Source organism: Triplophysa rosa, unplaced genomic scaffold, assembly GCF_024868665.1.
Source record: "Triplophysa rosa unplaced genomic scaffold, Trosa_1v2 scaffold75_ERROPOS2878189, whole genome shotgun sequence".
Classification (NCBI taxonomy): Eukaryota; Metazoa; Chordata; class Actinopteri; order Cypriniformes; family Nemacheilidae; genus Triplophysa; species Triplophysa rosa.
In genome coordinates, this window is record NW_026634774.1 from 161005 (window position 1) to 171428 (window position 10424).

The following is a 10424-nucleotide window of genomic DNA, read 5'->3' on the forward strand; positions in this document are numbered from 1 at the left end:
CATTGTTTTTCACTTATCATTTCCCTCTGATTTTAGGGGTAAGTTATGGTTAGGGTTGGGGTTTGGTGTGGGTTTAGGTTTTATTTATAAAAATGTTGTCCTTAGGTCAACAAAATATGTTGCTTTGAGGACATCAACCACTTGGAAAAATCAGGTCGAGCGTCTGCTGACAGCACTGAAACCATGCCCACTTGCTTCTCTCAAGCTGAGTCCCCAGTTTATGTGAAGTGTTTTACGAGAGGATTGAAATTCAAATGCATGAGTCAATGAGCGCGATCTTCATCAATAGTTAATCACTAAAGCAATGATTCCCCTCCGTCCGTTCACTATTCGCGATCTTCCCCTCCATCCATTCGCGACTGTATTCTTGTTTGCTTGTTATCTGGTGTGAGATTTTTTTGTGGTACAGTGAGAGTGTGAGATAGAGCCTGAAAGTATGAACCACCAATGCTTATGTGCTCTAGTGTTAGGTCAGGGGCCATGCATGCTCAGTGGCTCCAGTGCGTCATCAAGACATGAGTTTATGGCCACCCAAAAAATCTTGAACATGAAAATGGTAAAAAAAAAAACTCCACAATTCAGTACTATGTAGAAAAAAACTGTGAACAAAAAAAAACTGTCAAAACCATTTAGAATGGTTTTAATGAGTGTGGGCTGTTTTAGTAATGATAGTACCTGTGGTGTGCAAGGTTTGTATAGGGAGCTGCTCTGTAGGTCAGTTAGGATGCTGGTCATATCTCAGCATTTAGACTGGAACGCCTTTCTTTAAGTGTTTTCTCAGGCTCCTTTATCTAAAACACAGACACATTAATCAGTATAGGTAGGGCTTTTTGCAAAAGGGTTGTTCTAAATAAAATAACACATTTAACCACACTTGAATGTGCATGCTGACGTGAAATAAAACAAAAATGTTACACACACACAAAGAAACCCCATTGAAATGTTCAAATACTGTACTTCAGCTTCAGGCAACAGTTAGACTACACTTTGACCATTAGAGTTGAGGATTGACTTTCATGTAGCTCAACTTGTAGAGAATGGTACCAGTAACAAGGTCATGATTTGATTCCCAGGGAATGAGCATATGGCCTAGATATAGCCTAAATGTGCTTGCATTAACAGTATCTGCCAGATTCATAAATGTAGTTGTTTTCACTTGTTCATTAAAATTAATTGTGGTCTTATATTGGGGTATAGTAAATTATTACAAAAATAACCTCTTATAACCTGTTAGCTCTCTTTCTGCCTACTCTATATCTGTTTACACTCCCTTTTTTTACTCTTTCCCAAAATTATAGAACACATTCTGTTTGTTGTTAACTTTAAAGATGTTTAAACTAGGGTAGTATTGCACATCCATAAATACATTTATAAAATGGACAGTTCTGGTTCGTGATTCTGATTGGTTGAGCTGTGTTCTAAGCCATTATAAAATACCCTGATTTATAACTGCTGACCGCATTACATTGCCGAAGTATCACTCTGCCACTATTGGTGCATCTGTGTTGCTTGGCCTTGCTACGCATATGAGATAACCTTTTCTGTAACCCACTGCTTATTGGGGCTTATTGCTTTAATCCCAACTCAGTCTCAATATTGTGTCTCTCTTCATTCTTGTGTCGATCAGACAAGGACACAACATTTTCCAGCATAATAAATGGCACAAAATTCAAAACACGGTGGAACTTCCGTGTCCAAAAGTATCCACAATTCCCTTTCTGTCGGTCTCTCGACATTGTGTCGAACTGACAGATGGGGTTCGTCCCTGAGAACCAATCATTTCCGACTAAGAAAAGACCAATGAAAATTGGCAAATTAAATTTGCATGCCTGACTCCGCCCCGGAAATCCGGGTATAAAAGGGAGACGGCGTCCATCATTCATTCACCTTTTGTTCTTCGAAGCCTTCGGTTATGAAGATCTTCTCTTGCTGCTTAGCAAAAGCTTCACATTGCCGGTTCTACGACGTGGTGCAGCGGACTGTCCCTTCCTGCAGCGACTTCCCCTGGGCATCTCGGCGGTTCCAGAGGTGTTCAAGCCTGCAGACGGTGACTCACCATCTGCAGACCGACCCAGGGTTAACGCAGGAACTCTGCACAGCCACCGACCTTGCCCTACGGGCGACCAACGTGACTGCGCGGGCCCTGGGTCAGGCGATGTCCACCCTTGTGGTCCAGGACAGACTTAACCTTGGCTTAACCTTGCGCAGATGAGCGACGCCGAGAAAGTCCGCTTTCTTGATGCGCCCATTGCGCAGGGTGGGCTGTTTGGTGATACTGTCGAGGACTTCGCTCAGCAGTTCTCAGCAGTAAAGAAGCAGACGGAGGCGATCAGCCACATCATGCCCCGCCGTGACTCGGCCGCCCACAGGCCATCGAGATCCTGTGCGGCGCCTGCTCCCCAGCAGCCCCGGCCCTCTTCGACACCAGCTCCGGCCCCGGTGCTCCCTACCCAGGCGGCACCCCGGAAGAGGACATCAAAGAGGAGACCGCCACCCCGTCAGCAACCTTCAAGGAAGAAGTGACCCTGACGGGAAGACCCCAGGGAGGTTGACACCATCGGGCCCGACCCCAGCCATGCCATCGCTGGTCGGTCGATCTGGGATGGTTCCTGCCCCGTCCCAACATGCCGTTAGAGCACCACGTAGTCACGTTCAATTTATTAAAGGGCGTCCGGACGCAGATTGCAGGTCACTGCGCGCCGGACCCTGGATATTTTTGGGGGGTGGGACGACGACGTCCACGCGTCCCATGGGAGCCACCGAATCAGGCGGAGATGCATCGGGCAGCTGGCACTTCGGCGAGTCGCGTGGGTCGCGCTTTTTTGCTTCACCCGATTCAGCCAGATTCCATTAGGGGGAGACCACACAGACCGCCGCAGGTTTACGCCAATGGGCCCGACACCAGCTATATAGATTGCCGGAGCCCGCACGGGCAACCCGGTCCCCAATTACGCAACGCAAGCCAAAGACCCCCCCCCAAGGCTCGCAGACCAACTATTTTGCCCCCTAACTAACTATTTTGTCAAACTCCGTCCATGAGAGGCAGGGTCACGTGGGGCCACTGGCCACGCCCCCCCCGGCCCGCAGACCCACTATTTTCCCCCCTAACTATTTTGTCAAACTCCGCCCATGAGATGCAGGGTCACGTGGGGCCTGTGGCCACACCCCCCCGGCCCGCAGACCCACTATTTTTCCCCCTTACTAACTATTTTGTCAAACTCCGTCCAGGAGAGGCAGGGGTCACGTGGGGCCTGTGGCCACGCCCCCCCCGGCCCGCAGACCCACTATTTTGCCCCCTAACTAACTATTTTGTCAAACTCCGCCCATGAGAGGCAGTTGTCACGTGGGACCACTTGCCACGCCCCCCCGCCCCGCAGACCCACTATATTGCCCCCTGACTAACTATTTTGTCAAACTCTTCCCAGGAGAGGCAGTGTAACGCGGGGCAACTGGCCACGCCTAACCTGCCCGCCGACCCTTTATTGTGCCCGCTAACCCCTTTTTGGTCACACTTAGCCCAAAGAGACCCCCAGCCCCCAGGGGCCGGAAAGCACTGCCCCCCGGCCCACTCATCGACTTCTCTGCCCCCTAACTGACGACTTTGTCATTATGTGCCACAATGAACCCCGGCCTGCAGTGGCTGTAAGACGCTGCCCCCACCGCCCACTGACCCACTATTCTCCCCGGCGTCAGATTACGCCAAAGGCAGGTGACCTACAGCCCAGTATTCTGCCCGGTTTCAGTTTACAGCAAAGGCTGTAGACAGACGCTTACCATGCTGCCCAGTGTCGATTCATGCCAAGGGCAGGTGACCGAACGCTAGCTATTCTGCCCGGCGTCAGTTTACGTCAAAGCCAGGTGACCTACAGCCCAGTATTCTGCCCGGTTTCAGTTTACAGCAAAGGCTGTAGACAGACGCTTACCATGCTGCCCAGTGTCAATTCATGCCAAGGGCAGGTGACCGAACGCTAGCTATTCTGCCCGGCGTCAGTTTACGTCAAAGCCAGGTGACCTACAGCCCAGTATTCTGCCCGGTTTCAGTTTACAGCAAAGGCTGTAGACAGACGCTTGCCATGCTGCCCAGTGTCGATTCATGCCAAGGGCGGGTGACCGAACGCTAGCTATTCTCCCGGCGTCAGTTTACGTCAAAGCCAGGTGACCTACAGCCCAGTATTCTGCCCGGTTTCAGTTTACAGCAAAGGCTGTAGACAGACGCTTGACCATGCTGCCCAGTGTCAATTCATGCCAAGGGCGGTGACCGAACGCTAGCTATTCTGCCCGGCGTCAGTTTACGTCAAAGCCAGGTGACCTACAGCCCAGTATTCTGCCCGGTTTCAGTTTACAGCAAAGGCTGTAGACAGACGCTTGACCATGCTGCCCAGTGTCGATTCATGCCAAGGGCGGTGACCGAACGCTAGCTATTCTGCCCGGCGTCAGTTTACGTCAAAGCCAGGTGACCTACAGCCCAGTATTCTGCCCGGTTTCAGTTTACAGCAAAGGCTGTAACTTTTAATGTTTTTAATTAAAAAACTGGATGGTAACACTTTTTATTACTGAACTCGGACAAAACGGAAGTGTTACTTATTGGACCGAAAACTGCTATAAGAACAACCAAGAATACTGTTTAACTATTGACGGATGTTCCATAAAACCCTCGTCGTCAGCAAAGAATCTTGGCGTTCTATTCGATAGTAATCTGTCATTTGAGAGCCACGTCGCCAACACCTGTAAAATTGCGTTTTTCCATTTTAAGAATATATCTAAACTACGTCATATGCTGTCAATCTCAGATGCAGAGAAGTTAATTCATGCATTCATGACATCAAGACTAGATTACTGTAATGCACTGTTAGGTGGTTGCCCTGCAGGCTTATTACATAACTTAAAATCTTGCTTAATACCTATAAAGCCCTACATGGTTTAGCTCCTCAGTACTTGAATGAACTCCTTTTGTATTACAGTCCTTCACGTGCATTACGCTCTCAGGCGTCCTGTCAGTTGGTAATACCTAGAATTTCAAAATCAAGTGCAGGTGGTAGATCCTTTTCCTATCTAGCGCCTAAACTTTGGAATAGTCTTCCCTGCACTGTCCGGGAGGCAGACACACTCTGTCAGTTTAAATCTAGACTAAAGACGCATCTTTTTAATCTTGCATACACTACTCTTCCATAATATAAATCTTCAGAGGGTTTAGGCTGCATTAGTTAGATCAACCGGAACCAAAAACACAACTGATGTACTTGTTGCATCAAAGAGTACAGAACAGTACTCTACTCTCAGCCAGTCTTGTCTCATTGTTCCAAGGTTACCACAGCGAGCAGGATGCAGTTCATGGCCTGACCTGATGGTAGAGCGGAGAATGGGAAGTGGGGACCTGACAAGAGCTGAGATGATAGAGCTGGATAAAGAAGGACGCGGTCTCTTGACATGTCTTCACCACAAAATCTTCAAATGCTATTAGATTATTAATGATAATCTTAAACTATAATTTATTTTATTATTAAGTTTATTTATTTTATTTAGCCTTGTTGTGCAAGTTCTCTGGGCTTGTGCAGAGGCAGCAGCTTTTGCCAGAGGGGAACTGGAATCCCCTGGTTGGGCCTGGGTTCTCCTGAGGTTTTTTTCTCATTAGAGTCTTTGGGTCCTCGCCACCGTTTGCATACTGTTTTTGCACATTATAACGTCTGTATCTGCTCGGGCTTATATTAATATATATAGAATTATATTTGACCTGTGCTTCTCTCTCCTTTATCCTAAATGTGTGCTCTCACTGAGCATGTGTGTGTGTGTGTGTGTGTGTGTGTGTGTGTGTGTGTGCGTACTTGTCTGTGTACGTACATGTGTGTGTGTGTGTGTTGTGTGTGTGTGCGTGCGCATCTGTGTGTGTGTGTGTGTGTCTCTATGTCTATGTGTGTTAGTACGTGTGCATATTGTGTGTGTGGAGTGTTTTGTATGTGGGTATATCTGTCTTCTGTGTTTTCAACCTTTTTTTGTTTTTGCAGGTACAACTTTAATTATTTTGCTTATAGTCAATATGTCTCATGTACAGCTGCTTTGTAACAATGAAAATTGTAAAAGCGCTATATAAATAAAGTTGAGTTGAGTTGAGACGCTTACCATGCTGCCCAGTGTTGATTCATGCCAAGGGCAGGTGACCGAACGCTAGCTATTCTGCCCGGCGTCAGTTTACGTCAAAGCCAGGTGACCTACAGCCCAGTATTCTGCCCGATTTCAGTTTACAGCAAAGGCTGTAGACAGATGCTTACCATGCTGCCCAGTGTCAATTCATGCCAAGGGCAGGTGACCGAATGCTAACTATTCTGCCCAGCACTATGACAGACACTCTTCCGACCCGGAATCCCGCGAAAGCGTTATGCAGTCGAATGGGATAAGCCAGAGGTGGGTCCTCCGTATCTCTGCTCCGCGTGGGGCTAGGAACTGGAGACGCCCGTTCCTGTTCACGTCTCGACCCGCTGCTTCGGGACCCCAAGTATGGAACAGATCTGAACGAGTCGCAAATTTTCGCCGAAAAAACTCCAAGGGTTACCCTATTTTAGTTTTTTTGACGATAACTTTCATCTTTCTCGGATCCTATTCAAACTTCCGATCCCAAAGGAGCGTGTCGGGGCGTGAACAGGAACGCGCATCTAAACGTCGCAGCCCACCGCGGAGCGGAGATGCGGAAGACCCGCTTCTGGTGTATCCCATTCGACGGCATAGCGATTTCCCGGTCATCGGAATTCCGGTCCGGAGCGAATAGCATTCGATCCCTGCTTCGCCCGGACCACCGTCAAACAAGTTTTATCTCGTTGTACCTTTTGGTTACGATGTCACCTAAACCATTATTCTGCCGTTTGCCACTACAGTTGCTATGTAGCCGTGAAACCACTATTGTGCCCACATACGAAACTGCATCCCAAAGAATCGAGAGGCACTTTACGGCGATCGCCCTTCCCACGGTAGTACGACGGAAACTCTTCCTACCCGGAATTCCGATGACCGGGAAATCGCTACGCCGTCGAATGGGAGAAGCCAGAGGTGGGTCCTCCGTATCTCCGCTCCGCGTGGGGCCAGGAACTGGAGACGCCCGTGCCTGTTCACGTCTCGACCCGCTTCTTCGGGACCCCAAGTATGGAACAGATCCGAACGAGTCGCAAGTTTTCGCCGAAAAAACTCCAAGGGTTACCCCTTTTAGTTTTTTTGACGATAACTTTCATCTTTCTCGGATCCTATTCAAACTTCCGATCCCAAAGGAGCGTGTCGGGGCGTGAACAGGAACGCGCGTCTCAACGTCGTCGCCCACCGCGGAGCGGAGATGCGGAAGACCCGCTTCTGGTGTATCCCATTCGACGGCATAGCGATTTTCCGGTCATCGGAATTCCGATTTGGAACGAGTAGCATTCTAGCCCTGCTTCGCCAGGAGCGCCGTAAAACAAGTTTTATGTCGCTGGACCTTTCGGTTACGATGTCAACTAAACCACTATTCTGCCCATTTGCCACTACAGTTGCTATGTGGCCGTGAAACCACTATTTTGCCCATTTGCAATTTACCAAGACAGTCTGAAGATGACCGGGAGAGCCTTGTTGGGCCCACTTTCCGTTTAGGTCGCAAATGGAAGTGCAACAACACCCGAATGTTCCATTGTCGTGTTCGCCGACAGTGTCGTAGTGGACCAACAAACCACTATCTTGCCCGCAGGCAACCTACAGATGACAAGGAAAGCACTATTCTGCCCACTTTCAATTATCTTATACTCAACTCAACTCAACTCAACTTTATTTATATAGCGCTTTTACAATTTTCATTGTTACAAAGCAGCTGCACATGAGACACATTGACTACAAGCAAAACAATCAAAGTTGTACCTGCAAAAACAAGAAAAGGTTGAAACACAGAAGACAGACACACCCACACACAAAACTATGATATTTTAATTAAAAAACTGGATGAGTAACAACTTTTTATTACTGAACTCGGACAAAACGGAAGTGTTACTTATTGGACCGAAAACTGCTATAAGTAACAACCAAGAATACTGTTTAACTATTGACGGATGTTCCATAAAACCCTCGTCGTCAGCAAAGAATCTTGGCGTTCTATTCGATAGTAATCTGTCATTTGAGAGCCACGTCGCCAACACCTGTAAAATTGCGTTTTTCCATTTTAAGAATATATCTAAACTACGTCATATGCTGTCAATCTCAGATGCAGAGAAGTTAATTCATGCATTCATGACATCAAGACTAGATTACTGTAATGCACTGTTAGGTGGTTGCCCTGCAGGCTTATTACAAAAACTCCAATTGGTCCAAAACGCGGCAGCTCGAGTTCTTACACGTACAAAAAAGTATGAACATATTAGCCCGGTTCTGTCAACCTTGCACTGGTTACCTATAAAGCATCGCGTTAACTTTAAAATCTTGCTTATTACCTATAAAGCCTTACATGGTTTAGCTCCTCAGTACTTGAATGAACTCCTTTTGTATTACAGTCCTTCACGTGCATTACGCTCTCAGGCGTCCTGTCAGTTGGTAATACCTAGAATTTCAAAATCAAGTGCAGGTGGTAGATCCTTTTCCTATCTAGCGCCTAAACTTTGGAATAGTCTTCCCTGCACTGTCCGGGAGGCAGACACACTCTGTCAGTTTAAATCTAGACTAAAGACGCATCTTTTTAATCTTGCATACACTACTCTTCCATAATATAAATCTTCTAGAGGGTTTAGGCTGCATTAGTTAGATCAACCGGAACCAAAAACACAACTGATGTACTTGTTGCATCAAAGAGTACAGAACAGTACTCTACTCTCAGCCAGTCTTGTCTCATTGTTCCAAGGTTACCACAGCGAGCAGGATGCAGTTCATGGCCTGACCTGATGGTAGAGCGGAGAATGGGAAGTGGGGACCTGACAAGAGCTGAGATGATAGAGCTGGATAAAGAAGGACGCGGTCTCTTGACATGTCTTCACCACAAAATTTCAAATGCTATTAGATTATTAATGATAATCTTAAACTATAATTTATTTTATTATTAAGTTTATTTATTTTATTTAGCCTTGTTGTGCAAGTTCTCTGGAGCTTGTGCAGAGGCAGCAGCTTTTGCCAGAGGGGAACTGGAATCCCCTGGTTGGGCCTGGGTTCTCCTGAGGTTTTTTTTCTCGATTAGAGTTTTGGGTTCCTCGCCACCGTTTGCATACTGTTTTTGCACTATCTGCCTGACCGGGGGGGCTGCTTTAGAATCTTAATATTCTGCCCGGCGTCAGTTTACGTCAAAGCCAGGTGACCTACAGCCCAGTATTCTGCCCGGTTTCAGTTTACAGCAAAGGCTGTTGACAGACGCTTACCATGCTGCCCAGTGTCAATTCATGCCAAGGGCGGGTGACCGAACACTAGCTATTCTGCCCGGCATCAGTTTACGTCAAAGCCAGGTGACCTGCAGCCCAGTATTCTGCCCGGTTTCAGTTTACAGCAAAGGCTGTTGACAGACGCTTACCATGCTGTGATAATCAGAATGTGATAAATACGCGCAAAAACCACAAACGTGTTGGATTGTGCAGAGGTCAAAGGTGAAAATGAGGCTGAGGCCAACATCACATGCTGTAGAAAAACACAAGTGAGGATGCAAACACAAACAAAGAACAGGGATGGCGGAACAGGGAACAGGTGGAGCTGGGGAGGGGTGGAGTAGTCGAGGAACGCTGGAGCGGGGCAACGCGGGGCAGGCGAGGAACAAAGGGTGGCAGGACAGGCACTCGATTAGGCGCTGGAGGGGTATTCCTTCAGACTTTTCAGAACCATAGACTCTGCCGGGGACCATCTCATCTTGAGTGGCGTCAAGATTATGGTGGCCTGCCTCATGGGTTGGATCACGGATGGCTCGGCTTCGGACGAGTTCTGCGTGAAAAAAGAGAGACAGAGGTTAGCAATGGGCAGGAGGCAAAATTAGCAGGAGACATGACTGTGACAGGAGACAAACCTACCTCGTCTGACTCCACTGAGGATACGCCCGACTCCTTGTACACAGGCTCGGCTTCATCCTCGCTGGTGCTCTGAGAAGTCAGCGGAGACGCATCCACATCGCACCGCTTCCTTTTGCAAGGCCTCTTGCCAACCTTGCGCACGGGCTGATCCGGCACATCAGACCCCTCCAGCACCTTCTCGAAGAGCTGCCTGTGCTCCCATGCCTCCTTGGTGTTGAGGTTGCAGGCATAAAATTTGTCTGCCGTCCTTGTGTCGTGGCACATGAACCGCGACATCTTAGACCTGTCCTCAACAGTCCCGTTGTTCCTTGCCTGTAGAGAGAGAAGAAAAGAGGATTTAGACACAATAACCACACAAAAACAGACATAAGCTAAACTTAGCTTACGTGGGTGGCGATGGCCGACCGGAGGTCGGTGAACGTGGGGCTTTTTGGAAGCCCCATC

The 10424-nt window shown here is 47.9% G+C and overlaps 1 long non-coding RNA gene across 2 annotated transcripts; it reads left to right on the top strand.

The window, feature by feature from the left end:
• Positions 1-3579: 3579 nt before the first annotated feature.
• On the top strand, positions 3580-4412 carry LOC130551180 (uncharacterized). Of its 2 annotated transcripts, XR_008962549.1 has the most exons (4): positions 3580-3724; positions 3824-3873; positions 3973-4170; positions 4270-4412. It is a non-coding gene; the product is annotated as an uncharacterized LOC130551180 (long non-coding RNA). The 2 variants fall into 2 exon arrangements; XR_008962548.1 differs by lacking the exon at positions 3580-3724 and having other exon boundaries at positions 3736-3873.
• The last annotated feature ends 6012 nt before the right edge of the window (positions 4413-10424 follow it).